The 22216-nt window shown below is 46.7% G+C and overlaps 1 long non-coding RNA gene across 2 annotated transcripts; it reads left to right on the top strand.

Annotated features, from left to right (window-relative positions):
- Positions 1 to 1052: 1052 nt before the first annotated feature.
- On the top strand, positions 1053 to 19097 carry LOC141568254 (uncharacterized). Of its 2 annotated transcripts, none has more exons than XR_012491346.2 (4): positions 1053 to 2351; positions 8483 to 8677; positions 16617 to 16710; positions 18109 to 19097. It is a non-coding gene; the product is annotated as an uncharacterized LOC141568254 (long non-coding RNA). The 2 variants fall into 2 exon arrangements; XR_012491347.2 differs by having other exon boundaries at positions 1053 to 2268.
- Positions 19098 to 22216: the final 3119 nt, after the last annotated feature.

Raw genomic sequence — 22216 nt, forward strand, 5'->3', positions numbered from 1 at the left:
TAAATAAGAGAATGTATGTCATGGGCCTGGCACCTCGTAAGTGGCCCACGTAGGTTTGTCCATTTGGCCCGGAGCTGGAGGCCTTTAAGTCACAGGGGTTCTCACATTTTTTTTTTTTTTTTTGACTCTTTTTTAAAAAGTTTATTGGCGTGACAATGGTTAGTAAAGTTACATAGGTTTCAGGTGTACAATTCTGTAATCCATCATCTATATATCACGCTGCATGTTCACCACCCAGACTCAGGTCTCCTTCCATCACCATGTATTTGACAGGGGTTCTAACCTTGAAGAGCAGTCTTGGCCAGAGGGAAGAGCTGGCAAATGGTGCTGGGAAGCTGCCCTCGTTGAGGAGAAGGCGACGTCAAGATAATTGGCCCATTAAAGAAATGACACAGATCACATTTGTAATTTCTAGCATCCTGCCAATTTTCTAGAGCTAGAGTATTTATATAATTGTTGGTTGGATGGAGCTCCACACACAAAATTGACTCTTAGCAAGTTTGCAACCATTGCTTATTATTCCACTCAGTTTCTCTGAGAAGTCATATGTGCCAACCATCTAAAATCTAGTCCACGTTACCGTTTTCCCCCTCCTCAACTCCAATGCTTAAATTAGGTACTAAAATACAGGGGGTGCCAAAGGTGCCCCAAAAAGTATACATTAAGAGATGTTATCTTAAAATGTATGTACAGTTTTTGGCACCCCTCTGTATATGAAAATAAAACATAGGCAGTGGAAGAAAATCAGACCAAGAACGCAGACTGAGTTACTGAATTTAGATAGGGGTTGGAAGGAAAAGAGGCGATGAAGCTTGCTTTGCCATCTGTCTCAGTCCTTACTGGAGACCCTGGAGCCTACCCTCCATCTTAGCCCTCCCCAGCCAGTGTTATAATGACCCTTATATCTGTTTTTCCACCTCACTGCCCAGACACTTCTGAAAAGTCAGAGACCATGACACCTCTGTATCTTTGGTTCCTCACACAAGTTTATACCCGCCCCCCCCCCCCCACTTCTTCTCCAAGAATTCCAGGCCCACTGGCCTACTTGATGTCTCAGTTGGATGTCTAGGAACACAAACCTTAAACACACGCCCAACGAGCTCCTGATACGCAGTCCTGTAGAAGATGTCTTTCTCCTCCCATAGACTCAGCAGCAGTCCTGACATCTCAGAGCTGGCCCTGCCCACTTAGCTGGGTCTTGCTGTTTTCCTCTGGAACATAAATAATTTCACAGAACACCAGCTTCAGACAAAGCCACGCTGGGACCATGTGGGTCAAGACAAAAAGAACAACACTCCATAATCACTTCTCAACACAGCAAAACGTAAGTACAGGCCAAACCACAAAATGCCAAACATCCACTTTTAATAGGAGGGACCGCTGCTGCTTTATTCATTCCAGCTTTGGCCTCTCTCTGGGCTGCCTTCCTTTTAGATGAGAAATTTTTTGAGATATCCTGTCCTAGACTCATCCCTGCTTTCTGAAAGCACCCCTCCTACCCCACCTCTAATAGTTCCTGTGAAGCCAAATCCTAGCAGAGGTTCTTTTTAACACCCTGGTACCGAGATGCCCCTTGGTGCCCCGGTGGTGTGTGGTCTCCCTCATTGAAACAAGTAATAAAACCAAGTTGTTCATCTATAGGTGTTCCTGGTGGACTGTACAAATGCACAAACATTGACAATACAATCTCCTCTCCCAGAATGTAAGTTCCATGAGAGCAGGGGCTTTGTTTTGCTCGTTGCTGCATTTCCAGACCTAGAACAATAGCTGGCACAGAGCAGGTTCTCCATAAATATTTATTCAGTGAATTCAGAATGAATTGGATGGAGCTTCATTAAGTAAGAGGTTCTGATCTCCCTGTTGGGTAACCATCCAAGACTTCCGTTTTCGATGAAACGCCCCAAAGATGGAACCCTTGGTCAGGTGGGGCCTCCCAGGGCAGGGCTGGGGCTTTGTCAGTTTCAGTTCCCAAGGGATAGGCTGGGTGGCGATTGCCATTCTGAGGGAACAGCTGGGATCAAGGTCGCTGGTGAGTCACTGCTTCTGCCTTGGGTGCGCACAGCAGAGCAGGGCGGGGCCTGGCAGGGACAGAGTCTATGGGAGGCGAGAGCATGTCCTGCCTTCACCTGGTGGCAGTGTAGGGACTGTGTGAGGAAGAAGCCCTTCTGACCTTGTCGCTCCTTCTACCCCAAGAAGCTGCAGTCACTCGGTGGTCTCCATTCTAGCAGTGCTCATGAACCCTTTCCCTAAACCATGCAAAAGCCACAGGTGAGACCCTTACTGGCTATAGAAAGCATTCTCGAGCTTCTGTACCACACCGTGCAGGCTGGCAGTGCAGACAGGACGAAGGGGTGAGTGCCTTGGTCTTTGGGGCAGCGGGCATGTTCAGACACCAGGCGGAGCTTCAGCGGTGCCGGGCTCAGCCTGCGGTGCCAGCTGTGGAGGAGCTGAACAGAGGCGGTGGGAATGAGCTGCAGGAAGGAAGATAGAACATCACAGAACAAATGCCTCCTTTTTCACACGTTGGCTGGGGTCTGTTCTACTCCCTTCCCAGAAAGCAGAAGGAAAGACGCAGTGTGGAACAATGGTTAATAAATGCCTGTTGACGATGCAACACAGTGGGTCTGGCATGCTACTTTTAGGGCTAAAAGTGGGAAAGGTTAGCATGCTTGTAAATACACGCGTGTCAATGAAGAAACTCTGTGAAGACATTCAGAAAAAGAAGCCCAGGAGTCCTCTGTGACCGAGGAAAGGCAGTTGAGCTGGTGGGGGACAGAGATGGGGGTAGCACTGGTCAGTGAGGTCATTTGATTTCTGCGCCATGGGAATCTATCACTTACTCACAAAAATAATTTAGAAACCAATCCAGAAGCTTTAAAAGAATGAAATAAAACTAATTATTTCTATGCCCAGATAAGGATGGCGAAGCGGACGGATAAAGGAGTTGTATAGTCTATCTAAGTAGTCTGGATTTTTAGAAAAATATATTCATCTTTTCTTTGAATAATTAAAAATAATGTTTAAAAATAGGGTAGGAAGGGGAGGAGGAAAGAAAGAAAGAAAAAGAAGAAAGGAAGGAAAAAGGAATAGAAATGGCATTTGCAGACAGCCGGAAGAATTGGGGTTTATATTCGTGAGTGGCCGGCAGCCGCCGTGAGCTGCTGTGAGCAGCCAACCGAGGGCTGCTGACCAACTGCCCCAGCCGGGGGGGGGGGGGGGGGGGGGCGCAAGGCTCATAATACAACCATGGGCCAGGGGGCTGCGTCCTACACAACTAGGCTAAGAAACAACAGCTTGAACTGGAGGGGTGGGAGGCGGAAGAAAGGGGGAAAAAATAAAGAAAAAAAGTAAAGGCTACAAAATATTTAAAAGAAAAAGAAAAAAAAATCTGTGTAGAGCACTTAGCCCAGAGCCTTAGGGTTTACTAGGTAATAAACCCTAAAAATATTAGCAGTTGCCCTTCTGACTAGATATTTGTAAAGTGCCAAAGACAGCCCCTGGGTTACTTATCATAAGTGCTCAGTTAACTGTAATTATTATTATTTTTTTAAACATTCTTTTTTTCCATTTTATTTATTTATGTATTTATCTCCCCCCCCCCCCCCACTCCTGTTCAAGCTGTTGTTTCTCAGTCCAGTTGTGTAGGACACAGCTCCCTGGCCCCACGCTGGTGTTAGGAGCCTTGTGCTCCCCCCCCCCCACTGAGGCAGTTGGCCCGCGGTCGGCTGCTCAACTGCAATTATGATTTGTGACGCCATCATAACTTTGGAGGTGGTCTCTGGTAACACCCCAGCTGGAGGGCCTGGACCTCTGGAGCTCTCACTTGCCACCCCTGAAAAATCTGTCCCATTAGGGGTCTGATGCCTCCTGGTTTGTGGGGGGTGGGGCTCCACTCCCCAGGTCCTCTCCCTGTCCTCCATGAAGCTGTGTGGGGTGTAGCCAGGACAGGCCTGCAGGATTTCTGGCTCCAGAAGGGCTTCTCCAGGAAAAGGGTACGCCCCGTGGAATTTTGTTCTATGCTCAAATGAGTCCATGCATAGCAAGTGGGAATGCTACCTAGGAGTTGTTTAGAGGCTACAGTGCGTTGGATTCAAAATGTTTACCAAATGCTCAGCTTCTTCCAGGCGCAGTGCTGGGAGTTGAGTAGATCCAGAGGGAGATGGGGCACAGAGGTGAATAAATCATAGTCCTTATGCTTAAAAATAGCACAGATCGTGCCCAATGATGCTGAAAATACACAAACTGCAAAATACAAGTAAGAACGCCAAAGAGAATCAAATGAAATGCTGTGACACAATTGGGGCGGGAAGAGTGAGTGTTGGGGGCCACACTTGCACTGGGCTTTGCTGGATGAGTCGCATTCAACAGGAACAGGGAAAGCTTCTCAAGGTGTCAACACAGACCTGGCATGGAAACATAGTGCAGGGAGAGATTGCAGAAAAGAAGAGGGGTCCCTGGGAGGAATATGGAGTTTATGGGGGGGCAGGGGGAGGAGAGGTCGGTGGTGTAGGGAGAGGTGAGAAGACTAGAAGGAAGAAGAAAGGGGCAGACTCCTGCCAACTGTCCTGCTACAGATTCTACCCAGGCTCCTGGTATAATGATAACCCGACACAGCATGAGAGCAGGTAAACTGTTACTGTTTATTCACAAAAAAGGTTAGTGCACAGCAGTTACAAGCAATGCGCTGTCTTCATGTGTCAATATGGATACATCTGGAAAACAAAATGTTGAGTGAGAAAAGCACTCCACAGATGGATACAGAGAGTAGGATCACATTTGTATATGTGGTAACTCTTACAAAGCCAATCATATGAAGTATATACTGTTTGCAGATAGTTCTCTATATTGTATAAATATAAAAACACAATGCATGCATATGCATAAAGATACTACAGTGTAACACAGTATTTTGAGAATCTCAATGGTACTGGTTTTCTTGGAAAATATAGGTCATCGAAACAACCTCAAAGATATCTGGGAAACACGAATCTAATTCACGCTTCACCTAACAACAGAATATGCATTCTTTTTAAGTGCCTATGAAACATTCATCAAGATGGAGTACATCTTGGGCCATAAACAAACAAACAAATAAACTTCAATTAACAACAACAACAAAAAAAAAGGAAAAAAAAATCTTATGGAGTATGTTCTCTGACCATAATGGAATCAAACTTGAAATCAATAACAGAAAAACAATCAGAAAATCTTCACACATGTAGGAATTAACACACTTCTATATAATTCACGGGTCAAGGTTAACAACAGATAAACTCAGAGAAGTTTAAGGTCGGCTTCCTCATTTTTTTTTTAATAGTTGCAGAACTCTCCTTTGTTTTGATGTACCAGTGTTTATTCAACCCATTTCTGTGGATGACATTTAGGTCCCATCTTCTGCTATTGCATATACAGTTGCAGTGAATTGCCATAAGCTTGTCTTTTTCGTAGTTTTGCAAATACATTGTTTGGATAGCTTCCTGGAAATGGACTTGCTGTTCAGAGAACAAATGCATATGTAATTTTGTTCCCTGTTGCTAAATGCCCCTTCATAGGGATTGCACCCTTTTGAAGGTCACAGGTAGGGCTTTTCTGATGAAAGGCTCTGCCTGGGGGTGATCAGGACTGCCAAAGCCCATTACCCTGGGCCTTCTGAATGCCAGAATCTGGAGTTCTTTTCCCTGGAACATTCAGTTGCTTTAAGAAAAACATGTCTGATTGTTTGCCTGGAGGGAATATGGATTGCTTCCAGGTGTCTGTTTCCACATATGTGTGTGTGGGGGAGGCGGGGTGGTCAGGGACAGTGGCTATGTATCCATTTGGACCATATGTGCATCTTTCATTTTCCATTGCAGCCTCACATTCCACATCCCCCAAACATTTCTGAACCCCAAGCCTCTCCACCTGTCTGCAAGGCAGGCCGAGATCCTTTCAGAGTGTATTGTTGTCCACGTTCCTCTCAGTGGGGACTTCTGCTCACTTGGTGGCTTTCTCCACAGCCTTGTCATGTTGCAGAACTTGGCTGAAATCGCTTGTCACTTGGGGTCCTGCCTCTTATTCTCTTTTGTATTAAAGCTTATACCCTTTATATTAACTTAGTACCATTTTCTGGGTTTGACAGTGGAAAGGACATAAATTTGTTGTGTTACTCCACCATGTTGATCCAGACATGTGTGAAGAATGCAGAAGGCACTGAAGTAACTGCAGAGAATGAAGGAAATTGGTTAAGAAAAATAAGGCCTTTCTAATAAGGGCTTCTCCGGACCGCGTGGTTTTTGAGAAACACAAATGAAGGATCTGGCTTATTGTGAAACTGTTTTTCATTGCCAGATGGGTGTCTCTTTGGCTGGGCCACCCAGGTTCTCGACACATAAAGGATTAGTGGACAATTGAGTTAATTTTGAAAATAGAGCAGATCTTATGCTTAAAATTTGGGACATGCTACCAGAGGGTAAGGGGGGAGGGAGGTGGTAGATGAGGGTAAAGGGGATCAAATATATGGTGATGGAAGGAGCACTGACTCTGGGTGGTGAACACACAATGGGATTTATAGATGATGTAATACAGAATTGTACACCTGAAATCTATGTCACTTTACTAACAATTGTCACCCCAATAAACTTAATAAAAAAAATTGGGGACATGCTAAACTACTTGATTCAGCCACCTGCTTCCTGACATATATATGATTTAATTTTATTATAAAGCAATAAAACAAAAACAAAGCGAAAAACCAAAAGCCACAAGGCATCTGCAGAATTCTGTTATGCCTCTGACAATTTAGTGGGATCCTTGCAAGTGCCATAATTTCCCCAGACACTTCTCTTCTTCTGAGACTCACATATGAAATGAATGTTTGTCATTATAGACAGTACATGTCTCAGTTGCACAATCATGGTCTGGCTATCGCCTCTCCAGGGTCAGCCTTATATAGGTGCTGTGCTAGGACCCGGGGACAAGACAATCCCCACTGTCAAGGAATTTGCAGTCTGCTGAAGGTGGAAGGCGAGATGGGCCAAAGAGACCATGTTATAAAATGATGTGATGCTTGCTAGTACACTGGGGTGTACCGATGAGTCCAGGATTGAACCACCATATTTTTTTCATACACGCTCACTTTGACAGTACATATATTACAACGGAAGCAATCCAGAGAAAATTAGCTGGGTTCCTGAGCAGAGATGACGTAGAGACACATAAGGTACTTAGATTTTGGCGAGGCAGCTTTTTGTTGCGGAAATGTATCTGGATTTGGTTCTTCGATGCCTGAGTTCCCTCCCCATTTCTACCTTTTATTTCTATTAAACACGTTCATCCTCAGTTTCCCCATTTTTAAAAGCGAGAGGGAAGGTTCAGTGATCGCGGAGGCCCTTCCATGTCAAACATCCTGTGGGGTAAATTCCAGCGAGTCCCTGATGTGAAACGAATAGCCTGGTGAGGACGTTCCTGCTTCTGTGGCAGAACTGGGCTGGATGGCTCCAAATACCCACCTGGGTCTTCGTTAGGTGTTAGTGTTATCACATTCCATGTTATTATGTTATGTTATGCAAAAGTAACTGCGGTTTTTGCAATTATTTTTAACCTTTTAAACTGCAATTACTTGTGCACGCACCTAATGGCTACCTTTTTGTGTGACGTACCTTCTTGGAGGACAAACTTGCCAAGTTGAATGACAGCGGGGTGACTTTGCTCTTCATTTCTGCAACCAGAGGTGCCGCTGTTAGAACACCCTGATGGAAGCCCAAAGAATTCTTTGGGGGAAACTGGTGCTCAATAAGATTTAGTCACTGGAAAGAAATCAAAATTGTATGTTTTGGTTTAAGAAACATTTTTGAAGATTCTGCCGTGTCCAAGTTCATGTTCAGATTTACGGGAAACTCAGAGGTGAATCCAGGTCTGTGTCTTCTCCAAGTATATGCTCTGAATCATTCCTCAGTACCCTCATTGGGGCAGGAATCGAATAATGCCATTCGGGGTGATTTATTTATGTATTCTTTTTTAATTGTAGTAAAATACACGGAACATAAAAAACCTTGCTGTCTGTCCAGGGACAGAGCTGGGGGATAACCTGGCTTTTCAATATGGCTTAAGGCTCTTCTCATTCCCTCTCAAATCCCCTTCGGTCATCAAGGCTGGGTACCAGCTCTTTATAAGCAACGCGGGCTGCCAGACGTGAACATTCGAGAAAACGGTTCTATAGTTGAAATGATGAAATCTGTACAAAGGAGTTTAATGAGCCATCATCGGCATAATTTATTAGCAAGGGGTCCAGGTGAATGGCTAAGACATCATACCAGCTTCTCACCTCTCAACACATCCCAGAGGTTCTCCATGGAGAAACATTAATCAGTCAGCCTCTCAAGACCTCCGCTGGCCATTTCTATTCAGAAGTAGCTGATCATTTCTAAGACAAACGTGGGCATAGTTTGGGTATTTCTCTACCTGCGTCTGTTCAGTTTTTATCATGTGATTTTGTCTTTGCCAGGAACAATGAAATCGGACAAAGACGGTTCGCTGCTGAAAACCCTGATAAGCTGCCTCAGTTTCCCCACTGCAACACTGAAGAAGAGAATGTTTGCAGAGACAAAGACTGAAGCAAGCAGTTTTATTTGACCACTTCTTGATGTCTCCCTCTGCACGGGGCTGAATGACATCCACTCACTGTTCCAGGCAGCATGAAGTAAGGACGATGGAATTATTTACTTAAAATTGCGCCGTTAGTATTTCCAGTTACAGGGCTGTCCATCCTCTCCGACTTTGCAAATTACCAGTCTTTTGTTGGTTAGCCTAGATTTAGATTTTCTGGCTTTTTAAGATTCAGTTCTCTCTCTCTCTCTCTCTCTCTCTCTCTCTCTCTCTCTCTCTCTCTCTCTCTCTCTCCCTCCCACCCCCCCATTGTTTATTGGTAGATGTACATGAAAATACAAAATGATGGATTAACATGGCCCAGGGAGGCCAGTATTTATAGAACATCTTAAGGACACCTTCAGTGACTACTTGTTACTCTACAAATTCCTCTTTTACCCCCCTTTGCTCATCCACATGCTACTTTGGGAACTGCCATCCATCCTCATGCTATGTCACTTTCCTGTGGCCACAGTTGATTGGTTCAGATTTATCTCCCAAGTTAAGCTGGGCCAATTAGAGTTCTTTCCCAGAGAATTCAATTTGGGCAGGTAGAAAGTACTGCCTCTCTTTCTGGGAGCTTGATCAACAGGTGTCATATCTGCAAGCTATTGGCAGCTAGGTGGATTAAGGAGGATAGAAGTTGGTCGGTAGCGAGGGAGAAAAGAGAAGCTGATATAACCAAGATCGGTAGAAGGTATCTTTGTTTCCACGGGCTGCCGTAACCAATTACCACAAACCTGGGTGGCTTAAAACAACAGAAATGTATTCTGTCAAGGCTCTTGCAGGTTAGAAGTCTGAAATCAAGGTGTAGTCAGGGCCACACCCCCTCCAGAGGCTCTAGGGGAGATTCCTTCCTGGCGTCTCTTCTAGTTTTTGGTGGCTTTCGGCAATCTTTGGCGTTGTAGATGCGTCGCTCCAATATTTCTACCTCTGTCATCACACGGCACTCTCTCCTGTGTGTCTTCACATTGCCTTCTCTCTATATCCATCTTCCTGTACGTCTTCTTATAGGGACACCATTGGATTAAGGCCAGTGTGACCTCATCTTAATTTAACATCTGCAGAAGTCCTATTTCCAAATAAGGTCATATTCTGAGGTTCCAGGTAGACATGAACTTTTGGGGACCCTAGTGCACACAGTACAGAGGGGATGGCCTGATGGCATCTGGGACCTGGATTCCAGAGTGTTCTCGAGAGCAAACCACACTGAAAGCTTTGAGTGCTGTGCGACAGGCCTGTATCCTTACAATACAGTCTCATTTGTGTTTAAGCCTAGTTCAAGTAGGGTGGCTGTTACATGCAACCAAAAAAATGTTTAACATGTACAAAATAACACAGAATGCAGTGTTACAATTGCATTAGCTGCCACTATAAGGAAAGTAATAAGATGGTTTTCTATGTGCCCCGGCATGGGTGGGTGCTGTACTAACCACCCATGAAGGTGTTCCTTTCAGGGTGGCTCGAGGAGAGCAAACTGTTGTTACACAGTGTAGAACATGAGACAGACGTGAGCAGCGCCCCTCCACGCAGGGCCTGCATGGCCAATCTCAAGTCAGCCAGTGTCATAGGCCTGTGGTGGGACACCAGGCTCCAGTTCTGCTTCTCTGTGGGTCTCTTGGCTCTGCCCTTGTCCATCTGTCCAAATCATTCCTCGGCTGGAGTCCCTGCATGGTGACAAGGTGGCAGGAGGAGGCCCAGCCATCATATTTGGTTACCACAGGTCCTGATGCAGGAAGGGGCCATCTCTCCTTAAGGCCTCTTTTGGAGGTCAAGGACAACTTTCCCAGGGGTCTCCCAGCAGACTTCCCTTCCTGTCTTATAGTCCAGAAACGTGCCACATGCCCATATCTAAACCCATCACCAACAAAGCGTTTGGGAACCCATGATTGACTTGGACCTGTCAGGACTCACCCCTTGGTCTCGCGCTGAGACAGCCCCCTTAACCCCTTGAAGCACAAGACCCAGTGAAGGGGGGCAGAGGCCTGTTTTGCATCAGAAGAGGAAAGGAGGGTGGGGGAGGCACGCACATTGAGTGAGCAACCAGCAGCGTCAACACTCGGCAAATGAGTTTCCCAAATCCCAGTGACTGCAGGGCCCCCTCCACCAGACTTTTTAGCTCACTCCTAAACGCCCATCTGTGCGTTGTAGGCAAAGTTTGGCAGGAAGTGCCAGAATGTCACATCCCACCCACATTCTGGTCTGCCCGCGGTGCCTCTGACATACGGAGCACAAAGCATGAAAACCAGTGGCGTCGGCTTTCCCGATGGCTGCAGAGCCTTAAACGTGGCTGGTTGAAAGGTGGTTTTAAGAGACCTGTAAAAGGACAGACGTGTTTCACTGCTGTGAGTCCATGGGCCAGGCTACCAGACGGCCGCCCTGGAGGACTCCACAGCTGGTTTTCTTGGCCAGAGCCCCTCAGATGCCTCCATGGAAAGCCCACAGCAAAGAATCCCATTCACCACCTTTTTCAGATGGGCAAAGGGTGCGAGTGGGTGTTCTGTGTGGGATTTGGTTACCACCATGTCTGTCTGTTTTATTTTTGTTGTTGTTGTTTCTGTGGCCAGTCTGCATCCAGCTGGGGCAGCCTTTAAATGACCCACTGAAATGGTCCCCAGGCCTTGTTAGGTGAACTTGAAGCCACCGAGCCTGGGCAGCAGGAAGTGATTCTCCTAGAACTCAGTCCTGGAGGGGTGGGGTTCACTTCTGATTTTCTGTGCTCTGCAGGGCTGGGCGGGGAGCCTCTGAACAGGGGTGGGGCCGTCCTTTGGGGGAGGGGAACTTGTCCCAGGCCCCATCTCATCCTGGAGATAGATTCGTGCCACTCAGGAAAGGAACAAAGAGATTTTTCTATTTGTTATCTCCTGGAATCATCATAGCGCTCAGCGTTGGGGGTGTGAGCACCTCCAGTTTACCTGTTAAGGAGCCTGGAATTCACAGGTCGGGAGTCCAGGTCACACGGCCGGTGAATGGATTTGGAGCCCACGCGAGGTCCTGAGGGAATGGGACACGGGGACAATCACCAAGGCCAGGGGAGGCCTGGAACGCTCCTGGGGGGGGGGGGCAGGCTGAGTGAGCCCCTGAAGTAGGGGATGCCTGGGGGCGCAAGAGTTAGCCGACGGCCTTGCCCTGGGAGGATAGAAACGAGACGGGAGGTGAGTGGGCGCCCTCCTGTGGCCGCTGCTGGAAAAACAAATGGTGCGCCCAAGGTTGAGCTCTCCCTTGGGAGGCCCCGCGGACTGGGATGGCGGTGAGGGCGTGGTTCTCGGGGAGGAGCGAGGCCCCAGGGACTGCTGAGAACTGGGAGAAGTCCCCTGCAGTCCCCTGCAAACGTGGTACTGGAGTGGGAGTTGTGGCCGAGCGGGAGCCAGACGTGGCCAGGGAGATAAAAGCATGCCTCAGGTTCAAGGATCGAGGCAGGGACAGAATGGGAAAGGGAAGGGTTTAGAGGCTCACGGGAGCGACAGTGGCGCTGGGGAGAGGTGAAGGCCGCGCAGGAGGGCTGCAGGCTGCTTTGGGGCGCGGGCCTGAGGGTGCTGGGCGAGGGGAGGACCTGGCCAGCTCCCAGAGACACGGTGGCCGTCGCCTGCTTAATTTGAAGAGGTCTTAGGATCCGGGATCCAATTTTCTATGCATAGCCAATTCTGGGGTGGGGGGCCGGTGGGGCAGCATGCTGGGGTGGGGGGAGGCCTCCCCGACGTGGAAATTCCACGTGCAGAAGAAGTAAGCCTGGGCTGGGGGGCGTGGCACGCAGACCCCCTCCCTTCCCCCCAGTAGGAACCTCAGGGAGGCTCCTGATTGGACAGTCTCTGCCAGGAATGAAATGTGTGTCCTTTGCATTTCAGCTCCTGTTCTATTTTCAGACCGATTCATAACTAATACATGAAATCAGTGATGGGAACGCATTGAGCGCTCGCTGACACTTGCTCAGCGCAGGTTACTTTCCTCTCTCCCTCCTTCTCCTCTTCATCTGAATCTCTGTGGGGCCAGAGGGTAGATACTGACCCTCAGACTGTCGCGTCTGAAGAGCTGTAATTGCAGAGGCTGTGGGGGTCCCAGGGACCCGCCCCCGGGAAGGACCCCGGCACCTTGCGGCGCGGTTGGTAACCGGCCCTTCGAGCTCGGGACGCCGCGGGCGCGCCCTCTGGCGGCCACAGCCCCTCACGTTCTCAAGCTGCAGGAGCTTAACTGCAAAGCTACCTGCCTGGCGCCTGGTCACCGTCACCGTCTCGCCACGGCACAGCGGACCCACTCAGCCTGGGCTGCTGCCTAAGGATCCCCCTTTAGACGGGCTCTTGTCATGATGGCCAAGCCAGAAGTGTTGTCGTTGTTTCATCTCAGTGCTGCGCTCAAGGCTGACGTGACGTCAGTCCTTCAAGTGGTTTTGCTGAGTTGAAGGGGCTTCATTCTCATCGCTTGAATCTTCTTTCTCAAAAGCTTTGCTGTTAGCGCCAGGTGACGGCTAAGAGCTCACAGCCAGTCCCCCTGACGTTGAGTAGATCCCATCACAGACTCCTTCCCAGGCGGGTTGGCCGGGAGGGGAGTGCCACAGACTGACCTACCTCCTCCATATCACCTCAGTTGTAATGAAAGCACTTTCATTAAAATCCACTGCACGTGTCCAGTGTATTAAAAAATAGATTTGGCTTTATGCTGTGTGTGTCTTCAAAAACAGAAAAAACCCACGCTGAACAACTTCAAACCAATAATACGGTTTCGCGTTCCCACAGTTTGCAGGAACTAGAGTTCTGAGGATTTCGGGCTGATTTATGCAGCCCCAGAGAATAGACATATTCCAGAAATATCCCTCTCTGCTTGCCCTCCTCCTGCCTTTCCGCATTTCCCCAGCATTTTTTACAACACAGGGGCGGCTTTACCTGCGGATTCCTGGGTGGGCTGGGAAGGCAGCAGCAGGGGTTGGTCGGCCAGCTTGGGCAGAGAGTGGGCCTGTCCCTTGGTCTAGGCAGATAGATCCCTTCTAGCTCTTATATTCTGGGTGTTGGGTCTAGTCTTCCTTGGTACGTGCTGAAGAAATGCTGAATTTAGCGATTGAAGGATGATTAATGTTCATGAACATGTTTGCATGCAACGCCAAATTCATGTGTTTTATAAGATTTATGCTAAATATTTTGAGAAGTGAAAATAGCTGTGAAGACCACTCCATCTGCCTCCCCTTGTTTCTTGCCTGGATATTTACACTATTGCTTTGCAGGCTTCCCTGATTTGAGAATTAATATACAGAAAAAGATTCTGTCTCTCAGCCAGAGTAGGAGACAGCTTTTTGTTCTTTGAGCTGAGGATAAGGAAAGAAAACAAGCACGTGCAACCAGGAAGGGAGTCTATCCCCTCCCCTCTCTTTTTCACATCCAAGGCCAATGCCATCCTTTCAAGGCTCTCCCCCCAAATTCTTTAAGAATGTGTTGTTTTTATTATAGCTAGTTGCATTGTGGATTTAGTCGTAGGGGATTGAATGGCAGTGATGGAAAAACCTTGAATAGCGGTTAGCAGATAGTATAATACTAAAAAGGGAAGCTATTGTCTGTATTTAAGGAATTCCAGATCTATAGTAATCCTTCAGCCAACAAAAGGAAGTTTGGGGGAACATCGGTGCAATGTATATAGGGGAGGGTGGACCGTCAGGGGAGGCTTCCTGCAGAGGGGGTTTGGGAGCAGAGCTGGGAATGTTGAAAAGAGGAAAGAATCCGGTTTAGTATTTCCAGTGCACTGAACTAATTGAAGGTCCTGTAACATCTCTGCCGGCCGTCATTTGGGTCACTGTGCTTGTTCTCCCCCCCATCTGTAAGGTCGCCACTGGCGGCCACTTGGTCAGCTCTCACCTCAAACAAAAATGATGAAAAGCAAAACATCCCCCCCCTTAAAAAAATTTTTTTTTTAATTGGGGAACAGTGTGTTTCTCCAGGGCCCATCAGCTCCAAGCTCCAAACCGTCCTTCAATCTAGTTGTGGAGGGCACAGCTCAGCTCCAAGTCCAGTCGCCGTTTTCAATCTTAGTTGCAGGGGACGCAGCCCACCACCCCATGCGGGAATTGAACCAGCAACCTTGTTGTTGAGAGCTCGCGCTCTAACCAACTGAGCCATCCGACTGCCACAAACATCCCCTTTTTGGTGCTAACACCTCCCTTGGTGGCAAATCCTCCTTGAAGTGACATGAGGCTGCTAATCATCTTTAGTTATATTACTTGATTCCTCCTGAGTTTGGCTGCAGAAATATGGGTGTGCTTGATGACAAGTGACATCCCAGGCCCTGGCGGAGATATTGCGAAATACATTATATATAGATTGGTTACCTTCCTAAAAATACAGCAGATTCAGAATTCCCAAACCCACCCATCCCAAGCATTTTGATTAAGGCATTGTGTCTACCTTTCAGCAATTGCCTGGAGCTTCCCTGTAATGTGTTGACAAGTCTGTCTCCCCAGGAACCCATGAACTTACATCAAGGGGTCGATTTCCATCTCTGTACCCATGACCCTCAAACAGGTCAGGCCGTGACAAATAATGGTTGACAGACTATTATTTGGAGATATTCACTGAGGGTTTCCTTCTTTGATTGCCCCTCTGGGCAGGCGTGTGTCGGGGAGGAAGGCAGGGCAGAGCATTAGAGACGGCTTTGACCTTGAGACGCCCCGCAGATGGACCAGTCAGATATAACATGCTTTTCCAGGGGGTCATGGCCAGCGAGGACCCATCGCGCCCCCAGACTCAGGGCCCCGTGAGCCCTCTGCTATGTGGATAACAGGAGGGCCGGGGAACCCGAATGTACGGATATCAACTTTCTGCTCCCTGATGGAATGCGTGAGTTCATTTAAAGAAGACAAAGAAAACCTATTTCTTGCACATGGAGTTTTGTGGAGTAGAAAGGAAGCCACACTGTCTGAACGAACGGACAAAATGATAAAGGAGGACCTTGTGTATTTTAAATCCCCGATGAGTCTTATTCTCCTACAGGTCAAGTGTTAGTTTGTTTTTTGTCACTGTATGTGACATCCACAGCAGTTCCTGACTTATTTAGAGCCAGGAATGGGATAGCAGGGCATACCCTCTAGAAACAGATGGAACGCCAGTGTTGAATCTGAGCTGGACTCTATATTTGCATGTGGGAAGGAAAAAAACCTCGACTAAAACCTTGGTTGAAGTGCATAGGGGTGGCCAAATCCCTAGAAATATTAAAGGAGGACACCAGATGGATAAAAAAAGAGAGAGGAAAAGCATCCCCTTTCATCTAACGTTGCGTGGTTTGGGGAGTGCAGGATCACCAAGAGCCCACTAGGTGGCACTGTTGATCCACATTCGGAGGCCCCGGAGCCTGTCTCTATGGTAACAAGTTTACAAATTTATGGGAAGAATTGGCTCTGTCCTCTGGGTGTGTGTGTGTGTGTGTGTGTGTGTGTGTGTGTGTGTGTGTGTGTGTGTGTGTGTGTGTTTGAATTGCTCAGAAAAGTCAGGTCTGTGCTGCAAGAAGTGTTGATATGCAGCTGTCAAAGAGACAGAGGATCAAGGAAACATTATTCTGTGTAAGGCAGTAAGGAATGGGAGAGCAGAGAAATGGCTCCTGTACCACAGTTACAAACTCCCTTTGCCTGGCGCCGGACCCTAATGCACGCGGCTGGAAGCAGGGATCCGAGGCATGCTGGGAGCCTGGAGTGGGCTGCAGGCTGCATTTGCTTTTGGGCAAAGTATCACCGCAGGAGCTTAGCCTTGGGGTGGGGGGTGGGGGAGGGAGAGGCTGGGGTGGTTTGAACTGTGGGTGTTCCAGGGATGTGATGATGGAAAATGTTACATAAGCCCAGACGTGCAGGTTTACGTGTCACTATACGTCTAGACGCTTCTGATCACTCTCTCTTGAGTGTGGGTATCACACACTCTCTGGGTAAATGTGTTTCCAGAATGTGGTTCTGTTAGCTCTTGACATGTCTCTCCCTTGATCAAAAGCCCAGCTCCCTGATCTTCCTCTCCTGTGTCCTCTGGCTGCAGGGTTCTGGGTGCTCCATAGTCACTATGTGTTCCCATCACTTCTTGGATTCTGGATACAGGTTGGGGACGGCTCTAACACCTGCCGGGGCCAGAGGTGCGTAAGTGAGCTGACAGCGAGCAAGTAAACGCCGCTCTGGTAACAAACCACCCACTCTGAATCCCGTTTCTCAGCTGTGAGGGGGCCTTTTGGAAATGCCTTCTCTGTGTGTGAATCCTGGCTGGTGCCGCACAGGTGAACAGGTGATACCTGTGGAGGGCTTGTCTATTGCAGAGTGTGTGTTGTTCGCATTTCACAAATTCCAGCCTTCAGTGCAGGTAAATCATTCTTTAATGTCAGCGTTCATGGAGAGAAGGGAAAGAGAAAAGAATGAAAAAAAAAAGGACCTTGGCAATATTTTTGCAGAATTTTGCAAGAATATGCTCATCATTGGAGCTTTACCTGGATATTTCCTAGAATACTTTCAAAATGGAAAATGTGCTGAAATAATTTCAGAGTTAGAGAAAAGCGGTAAAAATAGTACAAAGCATTGCCATGTAGCTTTCACTCACAGTCCCCAAATTTTACCCGCATCAGGATATAGATATGTAATGTTTTTTTCTCATGCTTTTAAGAAAAGTTGCAGATATGACATCACTTTATCTCTAAATACTTCACTCAGTATTTCCTAAAAGCAAGGGCATTGGTTTCTCATAACCACCGTACAATTATACAAAAGCAGGAAACTGACATCAATACAATACTGTTATTTAATCAATAGACTTTATTCAAATTTTACCAGTTGTTCCACTAGTGTCTTTCATATCATAAAGAAAATATTTTTCACAGTTTGGGAGCCAATCGAGCATCACATATTGTATTTAGTTGTCATATATATTTGTATATTGAAAAAATTGCTTAAGTTACTTTTTACTCGATTCTGTCCTTTGATTTTATTTATTTTTTTATTTTTTTGTTATTGTGGATCAGTGGCTTGTAGATGAAAGGTTTTCTATTCCTGGAAATCGTGATTGCTTCTTAAATGGCTAGCAGATCTGTGATGGAAAATACTTAAGTCCACACAAACCCCAAAGGTGCCAGTTGCTAGCTGTGAGCTCTAGGGAACATGACTTCCCTTCTTTGAGCAGTGTTTTTCTCTATGAAATGTAGATCGTAATTGGAGTCTTGGAAAGTCAGTATGAGGGTAAGTGTTATAATGTTTAATAAACCAATGTGATGTCCCCTATCCGCTGGGGGAATTCTTTTATATTCAGAATGTTACAGATTGGTGCAGTAGAAGATAGGAATGAATGCTAAGTTATTTCCACCTTAGTAAATGTATACTCCGAAGTTGTAAAAGGAAGTTAAATGAAGGAAAGTGAAAAATGGTTATTTCAAAAATTTTATACCTTTTATGAATGCTCTTGGAATTACAGCTTCTAATGGGCTTGCAGAGAAATGTTTTACGTTAGTGGTGTGCCCTCCACCCATTTCTTTTCACATTTTGCCTCCAAGGTCTTGTTCTTCAATGAGGACAGAACAACTGAGAACTTAACGTGGTGGAAAGTCTCTGTAATCAATATGAAGAAATTTACCTTAAAAACAAAGATTAGATGCAAGATTATTTCTGGATCGTGATAAGACTCTTTGGGCTGATTCTACAGACAATTTTGAAAGGCAGAGCCCACCACAACAAACAAATAACCCTGATGAAGAGCCAAATGGGATTCTTCCAGACTCCAGTTCGGGCTGTGACGAACACTATCTGACAATTAACCAGGATCTTAAATTCACGAAATGGTCAACCATCAGAAAATGTGATTTCCTATTTTAATCGATACAAACTTGGAGTTCGATTGTATTACCAAGTGATGGAATCCATGCTTAAATCAGAAGGATTATCCATTCAAAATTTTAGCAAATTCCTGACAGCATCTTTCATATGTCTTAGTTGGCATGCAGTCATTTTGGGATTAGTGTTTTACTAGGCTTTGATTCTGGGCTTTCCTGAATCCAGGCACTGTACCTGTTGAAACCCCTTCGAAGATGTATGAGATTTTAAAATCTAAAGGAGTGAGTACTAACGAGTGGCGTCCATTCATATGGAAACACTGCTCTAGGCTCTAAGATCACGTGACCAGAGATTGGTGCCAGAATCTACCAGATAAATGTAAAAGAGGCCACCGATAGAGTTTTTTTAAATTTTAAACATGTATTATTTTGCAGATAATGTTGCAAATGTTAAATACTTCGGTTTGCAAAAGCAGATTTATCTAATGATACAAATATACAATAAAAGAGAAACTTAACTTAGTAAACGAAAAACCCAACAAAACAAAACAAACAAAAAGAATGTGACAAATATTCAAGGATGTGTTTTTATTTTGTTTGATGTGAATCACAAAGTGGTCTGAGTAAACTTATAAAGACTGTTGATGACCTCAACTTGTGCAGCCGTTGTGAACTTCCAAATGGCCTCTATAGCTTTTGTAAAAAAAATTAAAGTTTTTATTTTGAGATATCATGTTTCCCCAAAAATAAGACCTAGCCGGACAATCAGCTCTAATGCATCTTTTGGAGCAAAAATTAATATAAGACCCGGTCTTATTTTACTATAAGACCGGGTCTTATATAGTATAATATAAGATCAGGTCTTATACTAATTTTTGCTCCAAAAGACACATTAGAGCTGATTGTCTGGCTAGGTCTTATTTTCGGGGAAACATAATAGTATGATTGTCAAATAACAAGACAATTAAAAAGAAAACCAATTCTCAAGAAAGAACACTGTTGAAATCTTAAAATTTCCCAAACAGTTGTTGGGATATTCTGCAGCCGTGTCTATGTTGATGCATAATTTTCTTTGAAATTCCTGACTGTGTAAAATTAAGAAAAGCAAAAATCAGACAAAAAATTGGCAAATTCCATGAGTCTACCTTAGGTTTTTGCATTTTTCGCACGTATATCTCCCCCCTTCTTTCAGTGAGAAAGTCAGGACCTAAGAAAGACACCATCCACCCCGAGTGTAACTGGCTACAGAGGAAGCTGTGATTGGCAGATGGACGTGGGGCCGTGAAGGAGCGATGGCTCCAGTTTCAGGCTTATATTAATAATACATGATGCAAAAAAAAAAATGCAAGTGATAACACTTAGCACTTATGTGAGTGAATGAAATATTTATAAGTGGACATTTGACTCTTCCTTCCACATCCCTGGAAAGTTTGCATATTCGAGTTGATGCCCAAACTTTTTTTTTTTTTGTATCATATTCTCATTTGGAAAACGGGAGGTCGCTGTCTGGCTGGCTGTCAGAGAAGACGTCTCCTCTTTTGTGCTCCTGGATAAGAATGTAACTACTTCTCCAATGGCCATGTGACTTTCAACACCGCCAAGGCAGCATGTAGCGGAAATAAATGCAGAAACAGGGCAGCAGGTTGGGAACTGTTTCCCTCAAAACTTCCCCAAACACCTTGAGTTTGCAGTGTTGACGACACCCTGGGTTGATCTGTGTGAAGGTAATTTGGCTCTGGTTTGCTACACATTCAAACCCCAGGCATGTTCAAACTATCTTTTTTTTTTTTTTCTCACTAGGATTCTGATAGTGTAATTTATTTTTGCTGTTAATATTCACTTCTAAATGCTAGTTCTGACGCTGCTTGCTCTACCCTGGGAAGAGAAGGAGCCACCGACAGCGTGGGCTCTGGCTTTGCCACTAATTAAATTAGTGACCTTGGGAAACTGACAGTCTTTCTGGTCATCGAGTTTTCTCACTTGTGGGGAGGAAGGAACAGTACCCTCCTCGTTTCAGAATAAGTGAGTTGACACACATGTGATGGGTGTGTGTTGGGCTTCAGCAGAGTCCCCAGGGGGTTGTTGGCTTGTCCTCTGCCCCCAAACCTCTGGGCCGCACCCTGGGCTGCCGTCTGCTGCAGGGTGCTCACGGCAGGTGGGGGAAGAGCTTGTGTTTTCCTTAGAACTCAGTCCTCTTCTCTCTAGTCGGTCACCAAGGGAGCGGGTGGCCACAGTGATGGTTTGGCCTGGCCGCTCCAGCGTCCTGGCCCTGCTCTCAGCCAGACATCTGTCACCTGGGCTCCTTTTTCCCTTGGGCCCCAAGGCCAGGATCTGTCACCTGATCTGTCCATGTCTGAACCCCAAATGGGAGACAGACTCAAACCGTTTCCCACAGGGTGTCGGCTTGACTTCGTTTCCAATAGTCCGTGTCAGTTCTCAGCTGACCTCTAGGGGGCAGTGTCGCCAGACGCCCGCCTCGTCCTGTGTGGTCCAGGCCCAGATGCTGAACACACCTGCACCGCGTGTTGAAGGCACAGAGCCCTCAACAAAATGCAGCTTCCACAGGGCCACACGCGTGACCCCAGCTGCAACAGCCGCTATAGTTACTATTTTCCTTCTTTCCCCTCCGTGGCAACTACCGGTCAGAAATGCCTTTCTGCATCGGAGCCCGGAATCGCTCGCTCCTGGGACACCTTAGCCCTTAGCGTCTGGAGACGTTGCTTGGCATGTGGCATATTCTGGTTTTTAAGGTTTTATTTTATTTTATTTTTTTTATTACGGTTTTTGTTTTTAGTATAACCTATCTGTACATTTAGCTTTACGTTTCTGGAGAGAACAAATGTGTTTTTATTTTTCTTTTCTTCATCATTATCTCTGCTAGCCAACAGCCCCCAACGCCCGCGCCCCCAAACAGTGGTTAGCTCGGCATTGGGTGTGTGTGCTGATGGTGGTGTGATGGTGGCAGGGCCACGGGTGTAGAAACGGTGAGGCCGGGGCTGCTCTGTGCCGAGGTGGTAATGCGTGGACCCAGGTATTCCTAATCCGCGAGGACACTATTTCTAACGGCCCTTCCCTCCCCAGTTTTATGCCTCTTCCTTCTGTTTCCTTATCTATCAAATGGAGGTAGTACTAATTCATATTTGCCTCATCGCCCCCGATTTGAAAAGGGTATTGTTTCTCCATCACCTCCTTCGGAGCTGAAGGATTGAAAGAACACACACCGCACTTACAATGTGGAAGCCCAAGAGGCACCTGGTGTCCCTTTCGAGAGCCTCTGGCTTCAGGGGTAACGACGCGGACGTGGACGTGGACGGGGGTCACGAGCCATGTACACAGCACCGCTCCACGAGAAGCCTGCCCGGCTTCTGGCGTCACTCCCGGGGCCTGACGCTCTAAGGGACCCGCGCAGCTGCGGCTGAGAACAGGAAGGACCCCAGGACGCCAGGGGGCAGCACATTGACCTAAACCTCTGACCTTTGGGGGGTGGTTCTTTGACCTTGCATTTGTGTACTATTTTGAGATTTTCAAAATACTTTCAAATCTCTCTCTCTCTCTCTCTCTCTCTCTCTCTCTCTCTCTCTCTCTCTCTCTCTCTCTCTCTCTCTCTCTTCCTATAAGATGTTACACAGCCTGTCGTGGCAGCCAGGACATCTGACAGGGACACTGGTCCAGAGTCACCAAGCTGATTAATGGCAGAACCAGGACAAGTGTGGGAGTTTCTTGAAACCCTCTGTGCTCCTTCCCAGTCTCACTGCCTGCTCAGAAACGGACACTCAGGGCGAGGGAGGGGGCGCCTTGCCTTGTCCCTGCGTCCCTGTCACCCGCAGGAGTG

This window comes from Rhinolophus sinicus, chromosome 13 (assembly GCF_057876585.1).
Source record: "Rhinolophus sinicus isolate RSI-liver-muscle chromosome 13, RSI-T2T, whole genome shotgun sequence".
In the NCBI taxonomy this organism is placed as follows: domain Eukaryota; kingdom Metazoa; phylum Chordata; class Mammalia; order Chiroptera; family Rhinolophidae; genus Rhinolophus; species Rhinolophus sinicus.